This window comes from Nycticebus coucang, chromosome 2 (genome assembly GCF_027406575.1).
Source record: "Nycticebus coucang isolate mNycCou1 chromosome 2, mNycCou1.pri, whole genome shotgun sequence".
Classification (NCBI taxonomy): Eukaryota; Metazoa; Chordata; class Mammalia; order Primates; family Lorisidae; genus Nycticebus; species Nycticebus coucang.
Genome location: NC_069781.1, coordinates 149,086,800 through 149,102,448, shown reverse-complemented (window position 1 = coordinate 149,102,448; position 15,649 = coordinate 149,086,800). Strand labels below are relative to the sequence as shown.

The 15,649-nt window shown below is 53.5% G+C and overlaps 1 protein-coding gene across 14 annotated transcripts in view; it reads right to left on the bottom strand.

Moving 5' to 3' along the window:
• The window catches only part of ADCY7 (adenylate cyclase 7), a 66,340-nt gene that overhangs the window by 36,537 nt on the left and 14,154 nt on the right, over positions 1 to 15,649 (bottom strand). For 2 of the 14 annotated variants that reach the window (XM_053582147.1, XM_053582150.1), the window contains exon 1: positions 3,292 to 3,345. The exons of 5 other annotated variants lie outside the window; for them this stretch is intronic. The gene's annotated coding sequence lies outside the window, so the exon portion shown is untranslated. Of the gene's footprint in view, positions 1 to 3,291; positions 3,346 to 3,429; positions 3,490 to 9,853; positions 10,000 to 15,649 lie in introns of those variants that run through there. 7 more of the 14 variants (XM_053582134.1, XM_053582148.1, XM_053582141.1 and 4 more) reach the window with 6 other exon arrangements.

Sequence of the window (15,649 nt, the reverse complement as noted above, 5' to 3'; positions counted from 1 at the left end):
TTGGGGAAGGCAATTTAGTAATATACGACAAAGTCACTAATGTACACACTTTTTTGTTGTGAGACAAGAGTCTTTCTCTGTTACAGTGTAGTGGCATCATCACAGCTCATTACAACTCCAAATTCCTGAGTTCAAGCAATCCTCCTGCCTCAGCCTCCCAAGTACCTGGGACAATAAGCGCCTGCCACCATGCCTGCCTAATGTTTTGTTTTGTTTCCAGAGATCCGTCTCAATATGTTGCTCAGGCTGGTCTCAAACTCCTGACCTCAAGCGATTTTCCTACCTCAGCCTTCCAAATTGCTCAGACTATAAGAACGAGCCCCTGCACCTGGCCCATATATATCTTTTAACCTACCAACTCTACTTTGAATACTATATCCTAAAAATGCCATCACGTGTGTAAATGACACAGCTACAAGATTATTCATTGCAGTATTTGTAACAATGAAAGACTGAAAACAGGAGCTGGTGAGATAAATTACAATACAGCCTTACCACGGAATAAATACTATGCAGCTGTCAAAAGTGTGAGGCGGCTTCAAATTGATGGAACGGTCCCTAGGAAACATCTACACGGTGAATGAATAAGGACCAAACCAGGACACAGAAAAACCCAAACCACTGCTTTGACACAGCATTTAAATCTCACTTCTCCTCATGCTCAGTTTCTATTTCTGTTGCTGTGTTGCTTGCGCAATTTAAAAACATCCAACAGGCGGCACCTGTAGCTCAGTCGGCAGGGCGCCAGCCACATACGCCAAGGGTGGCAGGATTGAATCCGGCCCGGGCCTGCTAAACAACGACGACAACAGCAACCAAAAAATAGCCAGGTGTTGTGGCGGACACCTGTAGTCCCAGCTACTTGGGAGGCTGAGGCAAGAGAATCACTTAAGCCCAACAGTTTGAGGTTGCTGTGAGCTGTGACTCCAGGGCAACAGAGTGAGACTCTGTCTCAAAAAAAATTAAAAAAATAAAAATAAATAAATAAAATAAAAACATCTAACCTCAGAGACAAATCTTGGGTCCATTATATCTAAATTGTGGGCCCCGACTCACTCGCTCCCTGCCTCAGTTTCCTCATTTGAAAAAAAGGGAATGACAGTCTGACCACACAGGGTTCCTAGAAGGTATCAAGTTGCCAGAAAGGGTGGTGGGGTGGGAAAGTGAGTAGACCTGGAACTGGAACCTGCCTCTCCACCCTCCACAGGCCTGTGGCGCTGGGGCTGGGGGTGTTGAAGAGGGCATCCTCCACTTTGCCTGGCCTCTAGGGGTGGAGAGGGCAGTGGTCAGCAACTCAGGATGGCGTTCCGGGGCCACGAGCAGCAGTAGTGGCTGACATCCCTATGGAGGGCCTCACAGGACCCAGGCCGGGGGAGAAGCAATGTCAGTTTGAGCCTGAGAGAGCTCCCGGTTACATCCCAGGCAGTGCAGGGTCCTCCCCCCAGGCCTGCAGGTCTGTTGACCAAAGAGAAAGCATAAAGCCCAGCCAGGACATGCTGTGCAACCTCTGAGCCCAGCCAGGGGCAGAAATTGGGCAGAAAACCACCCAGGCCGGCCCCCTCTCTGAGAACCTCCAGAGTGCTATGAACAGGCTACAGCAAGGCCCTTGTACCCTAACTCCCCAAGGGCAGGTGGGGTGCTCTCACCCCATTTCCAGCCAGAGAAACCAACTCTACGATCCTAATCTACTGGTCCAAAGCCCATGGTATTTGAACCCAGGCCTGCCCTACTCCAAGGCCCAGGCTCCTTCTTAACCCTCTCTCTGCATTTCCTGAGATGTGTTCTGCCCACGAGCAGGGCTGTGAAAAACTACACACAGAGCTCTACACACTCACACCAGTTCCTGGGCATAGCGGTGCTAAACTCAATGTTCTTCTTTTCCCCATTTACAGATGTGCAGTACACATTAGTGATTTAAAGGCTCTGATAAGTCCTGCAAGAAAGAAACCTGCTGAGTTAAACACAGCTAAACATTTCCCCATCTTTTTGGTTCATGAGACTCTTTTTGCATTGAACCCCTAATGAGCCTTCTTTGGGAAATGCTGACTTTGGAGTTTCTAAGACCCACCTTGGAGTCTCAATGCCTAAAAGCCTCCCTGGCAGCTGTGGCCCACAGAAGCCACTATCCTCCCCTTTTCTGACACCCTGAGAGCACCCACAGGCTGGGGGCTCTACTGTTCTACCTCCACTTGATCCTTGGCTGGGCTAGATGGCTGTACAGGGGATGGAGACCAGCCCGTGCACCTGCCTACGGGCCAGAGGGGCAGCCCTGAGCTTGGCCTCCAGATGGAGGTGCCAGGAGAGGCCTGAGTGAACACACCTGGACTCTCCTACACTCACAGGTTCAACAGCCCCTGCCTGCCCTCAGGCAGCTTTCAGTGGGGGTGCACCTTGCCCTGGGCTCAAGCAAGCAGGAAAAAACGCTCCCATCAAATTTCCTACCTTACCCCTGCAATACAAAGAAGTGGCCCCCTTGCCTCAGTTTCCCCATCTGCCATAGCCAAGGCAATGCAGGGGATGGAGCCTGGGCTGAAGGCCAGGAGATACAGGACTCTCACCAACTGTGGGACTCAGGGAATTCTTTACCCTGTCTCAGCCTGACTCCTCCAGGACAGGAAAGGTCTCCAGGGTCTCCAAGGTCCTTTCCTACTCAGACCAGCAGAGAAAACAGCCACAGAGAGGTCAGTGGGGAAGGACTGTCTCACCCAGAGCTCAGCAGACCACCCATAAGTCCAGTGAGGCATCACTGCCTAGTCTGGCCCCTGTTCCAACAGCAAGCCCCAAGCCACCACCTGGCCCAAAGGCTCCCAATTTGGCCCCCACAGCAGCAGCTACCAAAATGTTCAGCCCTAACCCAAGGACCCAAGACCCCCATTTCCTGAGAACCTGACCAAGGTCAAGGGGCAGCCAAGGGGCGGGGGGCGGTGGGGCTGTGTCGTGAAGCCATGCTGGGAGCCCGGAAGAGCCATTCTGTAAGGGAAGCAGCCCCACCCGGCTTCCCCAACCAAACCACAGCCGCAGCTTCTGGAACTGCACCCCCATAAGGGCTGGGGAGCCCTCAGCTCAGCTGTCCCTAGAGCTTGAGCCCCTATTCCCAACCACTCACTCCTTCCTTCTACAAACTCTTGCCTGACGGAGCCAGGCTCCCCTGGGCTGTGCACGGGCGGTCAGCTGTGATGGAGCCTCAGTCCATGGCAGCCATGCTCCCCTAAACCCAGGTGGTGGATAAGCCACCAAGGTTCCCTGCACATGTCCAGGATCCCAAGAACACCAAGCACAGTCCTCGCTCACCCTCTGGCCAAAAAACTCCACCAGAGCTCCCATGGCCTTCTTGGTAGCTGTGCGATTTGACTTATTCTGGTTCCCCAAACAAGCCCCACCCTTTTGTCTCCAGGCTCCCATAGCCTAAAAACACGCCTACCGCCTCACCTCCAAACTCCTTCTGCCTGGCGAACTCCTGCCGGCCCTTCACAACTAGCCTCAGCTGCTACCTCCTCCAGGAAGGCTGTCTGGCCCCTCCCAGCCTGGCCACGGTGCCGGCCTCAGCTTCCCCTGCACCTGCACTTCCTGCAGAAACAAAGGCCTCCACGGGCTGTCAGTGCCTGGCCTGTGATGCAGCCCCCAAGCCTAAGCCATCTGCCCAGGCTGCCCCACTCCAGAATCTAACCCCATACTCTACAGACTATCCAATGCAGCCAGTCCCCAAATGGCAGTTGGGCTGGGCCTTCCTGTCCTGAAGGAGTCAGACTCCAGAGTACCCTGGAGTCCCCAGTCCCACCTGCATGAAGTATCTGCCTCTCAATACTCACATGAGCGAGGGGAAGAAACACTCCTTCCCCCTCAATGGAGCGAGGGGAAGAAACACTCCTTCCCCCTCAATGGCCTATTCTAGCAGTGAAATGACCTCATGGCTATAAAACCTCCTTATAAATCCAGAAACACTGCACGTGCAAACAGGCCCCAGCAGGGTGCCCCTAGCCCTCCATCCACCAAGTGCCACTGGGCTACAGCCCTGTGGCTACAGAGGCTACAGCAAGCAGCAGATGCACTATCTCCTTAGGAGCTCATGTTAGGGGTGGGAGGACACGTGGCATAAACAAGCTAAGTGGGGGAAAAAATGTCAGGGCAGGCAAGGGCATAGCCTCAGACTGGGCAGTTGGGAAGCCGTGTAGCTGGGAGCACTGGCTCTGAGATCAAACACAGGGTATAAATCCTAGCTTCACCTAAGAAAAGCTCTGTGGCCTTGGGCAGGTTCATTAACCCCTCTGGGCCTCAGTTTCCTAATCAACAGAACGTACTGGTAATGGGAAGTAATTCTCAGGTTTCCCACTGAGGCTGGCATAGCAAGTGCCATCACCCAGTGTCACCCCCACCAGCTCCAAACACAAGCGGTCAGCAGCCCAAGAAACCCTAACATAAACAGAAACTGGGGACACACTTCAAGCCCTGGGTCTCGGTTTCACTTCCTACAATCCCCCGAAAAGGCAGTTCTGCTCTTCTCTCTGCCTCCCCTGCCTGACAAAGGGAGGCAGAGGGGGCTGGCCCTGCCCTCAGAGGACGGTGGCTCCAAGGAGTCTAGGTGTTTCGAAAGAGGCCCCCATTAAAGCAGTGTCTCCACCCCACTTCAAAGGGCTCCTCCTCCCCAGCCAGGTGGGGTGTGGGAGACAGGTGCAGCAGAAGTAGGGGTGCACACACAGAAAGGAGGTCTCATGGGGCCCTCACCTGCCCACACAGGGAGGAGCAGAGGCCAGGAGGGGAGGCGTGGGGACGGCCTGCAGAAGAGCAGCGGGGCAAGACAAGCCCCCAGTCCACCCCTGAGTCCACACCTTGCCCCCAGGACACCAAGGGAAAGGTGACCAACCCAGAGGCTCAGCACCTTCAACACAGTCCAACCAGAGCAGCTCACACCAGCCCACAGGGCCTCGGTTTCCCCATCTCTGCAAAGCAACTGCACCCCAGCATCCCAGGACTCTCCCTGCTTGGCCAGTCTGTGACTCCAGGATCTAGCAACTAAGTGAACTGTGCCCAAGCGGTGAGGCTGAGCACCCTGGAGGCAAGGAAGGCAGCCTGTGGGTGCCTGGATTCTAGAGGAGAAAGAGCTCCCCCATCAGGGCACTCTGGGTTCTGACAATTGTCCAGGGATTCAGGCCCTAGGAGGAAGGTGGTAGCACCCCCACATGTACCCCACCTTCCATGCTCCCTGAAAGCCAGGTCACCATCCTCCCAGGGGACAGGCCTCTGTCTGAGGGTCATGACCACTGCTGCCGCCCTGCACCTCTGGCTGGGTCCCCACAGCCCAGGAGGTGAGAAGAGGTAGGCCTTGGGTGCAGGAAACACAGCTGTGAACTGGGGTGTCTGCCATAAAGGCCTCAGTCTGCTCCCTTTTCCCCTGAGGAGTCCTGCCTGGGGTGAGAGTCACTCTTTCCTGTGGTTGGGACAGAGGGACAGGGGCATAATTGAAGGGTGGAGAGAGGCTATCATGGTGACCCCTGGCCCCAGCAACAGCAAACAGGGCTCAAAGCAAGACTAAGGTGGAGGGGTGGGCGCTGCGGACCAAACCCAGCAGCATGTGCATTGGGGGCCCTCTTCTTGTCAAGCTTGAGAACCCCTGAAAAGAGGTCTCACTTGGGGGGACACAAGCCAGAGGGAACTGCAAAGGAAGGGGGGTGGGCAGGAAAGAGCCAAGGCAGCTGGCCTGGAGTGGACAAGGGGCCCGGGGCAGGCTCAGGAGGAGCAGAGCCAAGTCTGAGGTGGACTCAGAGCCAGGGGAAGGGGCTGAAAAAACTCCAGGCAAGGAGACCCCGACCAGACGGGCATCCCAGGGCCTCTTCCAGGCTGATGCCTGCTATCTCCGCCCCAGCCAATGACGGCAGCGAAGCAATGTAGGAGCTCAGAAAATGCTGGTGGCACGTCAGAGGGGACAGCAGGCGGCACAGGAAGGCACACCAGTGTCCGGACAAGGCGGCCACCCAAGAGGAACTGAACTTTGGTCCAAGGCTCACTGCCCCACCCCACCCCACCCCACCACCTAGTCCAGGCGTCCTCAAACTTTTTAAACAAGGGGCCAATTCACTGTCCCTCAGACGGTTGAAGGGCTGGACTATAGTTTAAAAAAAAAAGACTATGAACAAATTCCTCTGCACACTGCACATATCTTATTTTGAAGTAAAAAACAAAACGGAACAAATACAATTCACACGGCTTCACGTGGCCCGCGGGCCGCAGTTTGAGGACGCCTGACCTAGTCCCTTCTAGAAAGACCTCCAGGGGAGAGCAGGAAATGGAGGGCGCTTCAGCCGAGTAGGTCTGTGCCCAGGGTTGGGCAATGTCTCAGCCATGACATGGGCCAGTTGTGAAATCTATGGGCAGCAGCAGGTTGAGCCAGATGCCTGTGGCTGGCTGGGGGGCACCATGCCACCCTCCTGGGGGTGGTGCCAGACAGTGGAGACAGCTGACAGATTCCCACACACAGCTAGAGGGGCTCCGGCCACTGCTGGGTGACCTCTCAGCCTGAGCACACCAGTCTCAGGTTTCCAGGAAGCATGTTCCATGCAACTCACCCTCCCTTAACCTACCAGGCACTACATCTGCCCATTTTACAGATAAGGAAACTAAGGAATGGAGAGTGAATGTGATTAGCCCAAGGAATGCACCAGTGAGACACCTCAGCTCAGGCCTGCCCATCCCTGAGCCCAGGTTCTCCCAGGGACATCCAGTCTCCCACCCAAGGCAGGACAAAGCCCAGGAGGGCCTCAGGACACCAACAGTGACAAGCATGTCCACTCAGGTAGCAGCTCCTCCGTGCCAGGTGCCACACAGGCTCACCTGTTCACAGTCCTCTGACGCAGTGGGCACCACAAGAAACAGCCTCAACCCCTTTCTTGTCTCACACACTGCTGGGAGGAGGCAGAGTAGGGCTTGAACTCCGACTGCCCACAATTAGGCTCTGTCCAGAGGCAGGGGAATGGACCTGGTGACCTCCAGAAGACCCCTGCCTCTCTGCTAGTGTGCAGACATCATCTCTTTCACTGATCCAAACGAATTTCCTGCTCTTGGCATTTTTTGTTTTTTTTGAAATAGGGTCTTCTTGCTCTGTCATCCAGGCTGGAGCGGACGGACAGGATCAGCACTCACTGTAGCCCCAAACCCCGGACTCCAGCAGCCTCCTGCCTCGGCCTCCAAAGTAGCTGGGAGCACAGGCACGTACCACCACACCTAGCTGACTTTTCTTTCTTCTTTTTATTGAAAGTTTCTGTCACCCTAGGGAGAGGTGGCACCATAGTTCACAGCAACCTCAAACTCTTGGGCTCAAGAGATTCTCTTGCCTCAGCCTCCCGAGTAGCTGGGACTACAGGCACCCACCGCCATAATTGACTATAATTTCTTTTCTATTTTTAGTGGAGACGGGGTCTCACTCTTGCTCAGGCTGGTCTCGACCTTGTGAGCTCAAGCCATCCTCCTGCCTCGGCCTCCCAGAGTACTAGGATTACAGAGGTAAGCCACCATGTCCAGCCAATTTTTCTATTTTTCGTAGAAACAAGGCCGTGCTGTTTCCCAGGCTAATCTCAAACTCCTGGCCTAAAAAGATCCTCCTGTCTTGGTCTCCCAAAGTGTTGTGATTACAGGCGTGAGCCACTGTAGACACAGGAAGGGCCTCCCTCCCACCTGAAGAAAGACAAGAACAGGACGCTCTGCAGGTGCCCAGCGTGACCCACTCTGTCTGCTCCCTCAGAGGCCCAGAACTTTCTCCAACCCGGGGAAGTGTTGCCCTCTGCCTGGGCAAGAGGACAGTGCCATCACTGCAGTGTGAACGAGCCCCCGCCCCCTCCTCTGGGGCAGAACAAGGGAGGCCCAGGGTGCTGCCGATGGACAGGTCACCTAGCCAGCTCCGATGAGCCCTGGCAATGGGGGAAAGTCAAGGTATGGAGAATCCAGCGGCTGCATCATACCCCTCCCAGCTGGGGCCGGGCTCAGCCACACACCCAAGAAAGCACAGCCTGACAGGGGCATGAGGCCTCACCTGGCCCAGCCATATGGAAGGGCTCACCCCACCCTGGTCCCCTGCAGTGCTCCAGAGCAGGCCAGGCACCAGTGGTACTCAAGAGGAGCCCACTTCCTCATCCCACCAGTAAGGACCACCCCACATTAATCCTTCAGCACCGCCACAGCCCCTCTTCTCGGCTTTCCCTAATGTGGGGCAAATTGTCCCAGCCCCGACTCCAGACCTCACGTACACTGTGGTGGGCACAAGTGCATGCCCAGGGACTGGCTCACTGGGCGACCCAGGATGAGACAGTACCCTCTGAGCTTTTGTAAACTGGAGAAGGGGAATGGGTCAAACCAATAGTTGCAAATTGTAAAGAGGGGTCCATGGCCTAAAGCAACACCAAGTCAGACCTTTGTCTCCCTCTGTCCAGAGGCCTCACTCCCAGCCCTCCCACCTCTCACTGCACCCACCCCATTCCCTCAGGGTCCACAGAAAAACTCCCACCCCCACTTCCTGGCAGAGGTCTTGCCACAACGCTCCCTGCCACCTGCCCGTCAGGACACAGCCACTTCTACTCTGCAGACACTGCTGGAGACTCTGCCTCCATGAAGTTCACACCTTCCCTTCCCCAGAGCTTCCCTCCTCTATACCCACACCTGGCCCAGGAGCCACAGTTTTACCTGGAAGAACCCAGACCGGCAGAAGTGGGAAGACACACAGCCCAGTCAGAAAGGAGGGGTGCAGAGGCAGCCTTCCCAGACTCCAGCCCCCCTCAGATGCCCACACTTCCTGCAGCGCCGGCGCTGTGCACTTCCTCTTAAATCTGCTCCCCTGTCACTTATGTTTTTGCTAGCTCTGTCCAAGACAATAATACCGTTGTGATATTGCAGAATCACTGTACTAGCTATAGATGTCTGTCCTAAAACATATTAAAACAAATACTTAAATTTGAGACACATCTATCAAGTACAGGCTAAAAGCACCTAGACCCCTCCCCTGGCAGGGCAGGGGCCATCCTCATAGCACTCATCTGCAAGACAATGGTCAAGCGCTAGTCGCCACACAGCACTTCCAGGCAGAGCCAGACCATGCTCTGACTGCCCAGCCTGGCCTTGGAGGCAGGGCCCTGTTGCTTGTAGGCCCCCTGCTTCACTCTGGCCCTCCTCCCCCGACTCAGGCTAGCCAGGGAGGAAGGCCCTGGCCCTAGCCTTCCCTGCCCCTGAACTTGATGTGATGACATGGAGAAGAGGCAGTTGCTTCATACTGTTCACATGTGTTTATATGATTGGATAGAAGAATCCAGAAAGACCCACTCCAGATGGTCCACATGGGTCCCCAGGGCCCTTGGGCTGGGAGGAGCCGGAGAAGGAAGGCTGCAGCTCTCAGGCTCTCGGGCACACACCACCTTCAGAGTTTTTTGTTGTTTCATAATTTCATGCACCAAGCTGAACTGCCCTTCCCTTGCCAATTTTTACGTTCATTGAAAATAGTAATATGTACTTATAAATGCAAAATTATAACCTTGAAAAGAAATGTGGACATTTGCAAGTCTGTGGTTCCTAGAATTCTAGGCAGACTGAGCCCAATAAACAACAGGGTGGTCCTAACAGCCCTTTCTGGTCAGACTGGGACATGTGGGTGACAAGTTGTCTTTGGTCCCCAGAGCCGCCCCTCCCAGCTGTTTGCCCAGGAGGCTCCAGAAACCTCCCCGCCCTCCTAGCATAGCCTCTGTCAGGTGAGCTCCCAGGCCAGGCCCAGGGGGTGAACTCACTTCCCATCCACTTGGGGGCACAGGGGCAGAGGGCCAGGTCAGCCCTGTCTCCTCAGGCTCAGGCCACTAGAACTAATGATGCCCCATCCCCATACCTCTGCTTTACCTGGCAGTCCTCGAGGGCCCCAGCTACTGCGCCAGGGTCTATAGGGAGGTGACCCAGCCTCAGTCGGCATCCAGGCTCACACATGTGAAGGCCCCTTTCCACGGCTACCATTTAATGAGAATGAGTCATATCTGGGACCCACCACTTCCTGCTCCGGCTTCTGCGGCTGCCGCAGAAAGGCTAAGTCTGAGCCCGTGGCTGGGAGCTCAGAGCCACTCAGCCTGTGCAGGGCCCCCTCCCCCAGCCACAGCAGAGCTCTCAACATGGTGGGGCGGGCGGCTGCCAGGCCAGGCTCCCAGCTCCAGTGACTTCATGGAAATTTGAAGCTTGAAGCTGAAACAACTTTGAAAAAATATATATAATAATAAAACAAGCACCAAAAACCTCCATTAGAAGCCCCAAGACAACTGTTCCAAGCAGGGAGTAAATGCATCCTTAACAAGCAATTAGAAGCAAGCAGCTGGCTCGGAGCCTCACTCTGGCTCCAGCACTCACAGGCAGACTCCTTGGCCTCCATGACTCAGTTTCCCTAACCATGTAGCAAGTGGCCTTGTCCACCTCTGAGAAGGTCCCAGGAGACAGCCTGAGGGGTCAAAGGTCTTCCAGTCTAGCTCGCTGCCTCTCCATTTCACCTCTGCCCCTATGCAGACTGGGGTGAAGCCAAGGTCCATCCTGGGAGTTCTTGTCCCAAATAGCCAGTGTCCCTGGAGAGCCCCAGCAACCCTGGGGCACCGTGAGTCCTAGAATCAAACCCCAGCTCCCCTTCTGTTTTGGCAGGATTCAGTTTCCCCACTGAGACCATGAGGAGCTCAGTGTAAAGCAGACTAGGAAGGACTAGAGAGCAGGCGGGGGAGACGCACAAGACGAGGATGCTCCAGCCTGCAAGGGATGGCACCACCTGGTCCTCGGGGGGTCCTTCAGAGCATGGGCACAAATGCTCCAATTACACAATTATCTTCTACCTTTTGTCCTGACACCCCAACTGGCATGTGAGCTCCTCAAAGCAAGGGCATGCCTCCCTCACCCCCACATCCAGGGTCAGACATCCTTCTTCTGGGCCTCCTGTCCCCTGCACCTTTCCCCATCACAGCACCTCTGTGGTGTGACCACTTGTGGCTGGTCTGTCTTCCCCACAGTATTTTCTTGGAGAGGGTAGAGATGGTGACCACAGTGTCAAGAGCTGTGTCCCTGGCACCCAGCACTGGAGCACAGTGGCCAAGTAGGACTGAACATGGTGGGAGCTTCCTCTGTGCCAAACCTGTGCTGTGGGCCAGCAGGTGACCATCTCGTGGAGAAACAGGGGAAGGACCCACACAGGGCTCTGGGCTGTTGCAGAGGCCACAAGAGGGAGTGGGGGACTTCACAGAGAGCCTGACCAGTGACCCCCTTCCTTTCAGCAAACCTCTCCTGGGCTTGCATGTTCCAAAGCAGAGAAGGAATGGATACCACTGAGAAAGGGGAAGGCAAGCCGCCAAGAAGGAGAAGATACTCGAAATATAAATGACCAACAAAAAACTCCCTTCCAGAATAAAGAAATAAAGATCACAAATCAGTAAGAAAAAGGTGAATAGCCTGACTAAACGATGGGCAAAAGACTTACAGGTATGTCAACACAGAGGGTATCAAAATGAACAATAAGCAATGAAAAGGTACTCAACATCACGAGCCGTCAGCAAACTAACACCACACCAAGACGCCACTACTGCACTAGGATGGCTTAAATCAAAAAGAAAACACCAAGTGTCACAGGAGGCAGAACAGCCCCTAACTCTCAATCCTGCTGGTGAGACTGAAATGTGCAGCCACATGGGGAAACGCCGTGCAGCGTGGACTAAAGCTAACTGCGCTGCCCCCGAGATTCAGCAACTCACTCGTAGGTATTTACACAAAAGAAATGGGTACACCTGTCCACAAAGGACTTGCATCCAAATGTTCAAAGCAGCTGGGTTTTTTCTTCTTTTTTTCCCCACTGTCCCTGAGGAAACAGCTTAAATCAAGCTAATCAAACTGGAAACAGCCCAAATGTCCTGCAACAGGTAAATGGACGAACACGTTTTCATATATCCATACAACAGAAAACTGCTTAGCCATAAAACAAATGGATCACTGATAACACACAATAAAAAAGAAGCGATTACGGATGACACTTAATAACAGGACGCACATGCTACCTGCTTCCATTTACAGGAAACTTCAGAACAGATCAATCTGATCTACAGCAAGAAAGAGCAAGACTGCAGTGGCCTCTGGGGGGCTAGTGAGCAGGAAGGGACAAAGGGATCTTAGGGGCAGCCAAACAGGTTCTCAGTCTCCATCAGCACGCTGTTACAGGGGGTCTAAGTAAAACCCCTGCTCTGTCCGCTCAAGGTTTGTGTACCCGACTGTATGTCAATTACACATCGATTTGAAGATGGGTATTGACTGATACCCATCTGCTTACGCAGGAAGTCTTACTGCTGGGTGATCAGTAGACTCTGGGGAAAGAAACAGATGTCATGTGACCCAATAGGAAGTGGAGAAAGCCATGATGAACATGATGAGCGTGCTCAGACGCCCCGGGGAGTGAGGTGTGGAGAGGGAGCCCCAGAGACAGGGCAGCCGGAGCAGAGGGCAAGGGGCACGGGAGAGGCAGAGCACGTCCATGTGGACGGCATGGAGGGGAGTCACCTGCCCCAACTGACACTCCTGCCAGAAGCTGATGCAGTGTGGGGGTGGCCTGAGGAGGGCACACGTCGGAGCCTGGACACAGGTGGAGAGGCGCCCCACCATCCAGTAGGAGTTAGCCAGGCCTGGACTATCTAAAACCCTCAATATAACAGAAGGGTTTGATAACAAACTGGCCACACAGGGGGAGCTGTATGATAATAACACACTGCTGCTTGGTAACAGAAGGGCTCAGTAAACCCTGCCATTGATAAGAAAGGGTCCCATCCCACCTCCTGCCTCCTGTGGTTAGACTCTTCCATACTGCAGTCACAGCTCTGTCCAGCCCTGGCCAACAGGGTGCTGTACTCCCCACCCCTCACTCCGACCCGCACACACAGGCCAATGCTCCATGGGGTTGGCATTCAGCCTGTGCCCAGACCTTACACACACAGCCTCATGTAATTCCCTACCAGCCCCACAAGGAAAGTCCTGCTATGATGCCTCCTCCTTCGAAGAGGGAACCATGGCTCAGAGATGCTACATCTCTTGCCCAAGCACACACAGTTACAAAAAGCCAGAGTGGGACTTCAAACTCAGGTCCACCTGACCCCCATCCCACACTCTCAGGTACTCACCCCCAGTGAACAGGGAAGGGTGTCCCTGGGAAAAGGCTGCTCCAAATCCCATCACACCCCACAGTGGAGTGGCCGTGCCCTTGATCCTGGCACACACTGCCTCCGACCCTGCTGAACAAACCCCCCCAAAAGGAAGGCACTGAAGCATCAGACAGGGAAGACTGGTTTCTGCTTTCCTGGGCAACGAGGGCCCCACAGCACAGCCCCACCATTTCCCATCCCACTCAGCAACCCCTACCCTCCCTCCTGGTGCCAGGAACACAAAAGTGACTTGGACAGCCCCTATCGTGCAAGTTCTAAGGCCAGAAGGAGGTGAAGCCGTGCCCACCAGTGGAAAGGCAGAGATCTGGGGGAAGCATCGACATGGGGCGTGTGGTCCAGGTTCAGGGGAAGAGGACTCATCCACCTGGGGGAAGGACAGGGGTCTCACTGGAGAAGGGGACCCAAGACCAGGCCTGAGTGGGAAGGAATAAAACTGCAGGGAAAGCAAAGGCAGACAGGCCTGTCAGTCAGCCAAGGGACAAATAACTCCAAGTGCTGAGCAAACAGCTTGGTCTCTGTGACACACCCAGATGTCCAGCCCTTCCCCCTGCGGGAGGAAACTCTGAGCACCCCAGCAAGTTTCAAACTTTGGGCCCGTTTCATTTTTGCCAGGGCTAGGGGCAGGTGTGAGGAGGGAAATGACTCTAGGTTCCACAGTCACTGTTCCACTTCCCCTGAAGTGAGGGGGCTCACCACAGCCCAGAGAAGACTTGGGAGAGGTCTAAGCAACCAGGCAGCCCACTCGCCCCCAGTCCAGTCTCGCCCTGGTGGGAGGAAGAGGCTTGAGAGCCCTGGAGTGAGAGGTTCCACAGAGTGACTTGGGTCAAGCTCCAGGATCTTGGTAGCTCAGAAAACGCATCTGTGAAGTCGGGATATCATCCAGCTCCCTAGGAAGCTGGGAGGGGCATGTGAGAAATGTGGGGGGGACACACAGTAGGTGCTCAGTTAAAGCAGGCAGACAAGGAAGCCAGCCAGACGTGTCCTCTCAGTTCCAAACCTCACACCCTGGCCTGGCCTCCTCGAGCGCCTTCCAGGGCTTGCCTGAACCTCCCAAGTCAAGTCCCAGCTGCCTCTCTGCCCCCGAGGCCCCCAGCCTGGCCCAGCTCACCTTTCCATCTTCATCTCCTCTGACCCTGCTATCCAGCTGCCTCATTCATCTGTGACTTTTTCATGGAAAGCTCGAAATGCTCCCCGTTCGGGAAGTCATCAGAAACTACAATAACATCTTAGAACCTACAATAACATACGTCAATAACAGCCAAGTTGAGAAGCCAATCAAGGACACAATTCCCTTCACAACGGCTTCAAAGAAAATGAAATACTTAGGAATATACCTAACAAAAGAGGTGAAAGATCTTTCAAAGAGAATTATGAAACTTGAAGAAAAGAAATAGCAGACGACACTAACAAATGGAAGAACATACCATGCTCTTGGCTGGGAAGGATCAACATTGTCAAAATGTCTATTCTACCCAAAGTAATGTACAGATTCAATGCAATCCCCATTAAAATACCAACATCATATTTTGAAGAACTGGAAAAAATAGGACTTTGTTTTGTATGGAACCAGAAAAAACCACGTATAGCTAAGGCTATTCTTAGTAATAAAAACAAAGTTGGAGGCATGACCCTGCCAGACTTCAGGCTACATTACAAGTTGACAGTTATCAAAACAGCATGGTACTGACAGAAAACTAGAGATGCAGACATACGGAACTAAACAGAAAATCAAGAGATGAAACCAGTCTCTATTTGCCATCTGATCTTTGATAAACCAAACAAAAGCATACAGTGGGGAAAACAATCCTTATTCAACAAATGGTGCTGGGAGAACTGGACTTCAGCAGCCATCACAACAACAAAAATTAACAAATGGGACTTAATTAAGCTAAAAAGCTTCTGCAAAGCTAAGGACATAACAAGTAAAGCAAAAAGATAACCTTCAGAATGGGAAAAGATTTTTGCAGGGTATCACTCTGACAAAGGGTTGATAACTAGAATCTACAGAGAACTCAATCAACAGAAAAAGAGAAAACAATCCCATCTACTTCTGGGCAAGAGATATGAACAGAACCTTCTCTGATACAGACAGATCAATGGCTAACAAACATTTGGAAAAAAGCTCATCATCCCTGATCATCAGAGAAATGCAAATCAAAACCACCCTGAGATATCACCTAACCCCAGCGAGAATGGCCCACATCACAAAGTCTCAAAGATGCAGATGCCGGCATGGATGTGGAGAGAAGGGGACACTTTTACACTGCTGGTGGGACTGCAAACTAATACAACCTTTTTGGAAGGAAGTATGGAGAAACCTCAAAGAACTCAAGCTAGACCTCCCGTTTGATCCTGCAGTCCCATGACTGGGCATCTACCCAGAAGGAAAAAAATCCTTTTATCATAAGGACACTTGCACTAGACTGTTTATTGCAGCTCAATTTACAATCGCCAAAATGTGG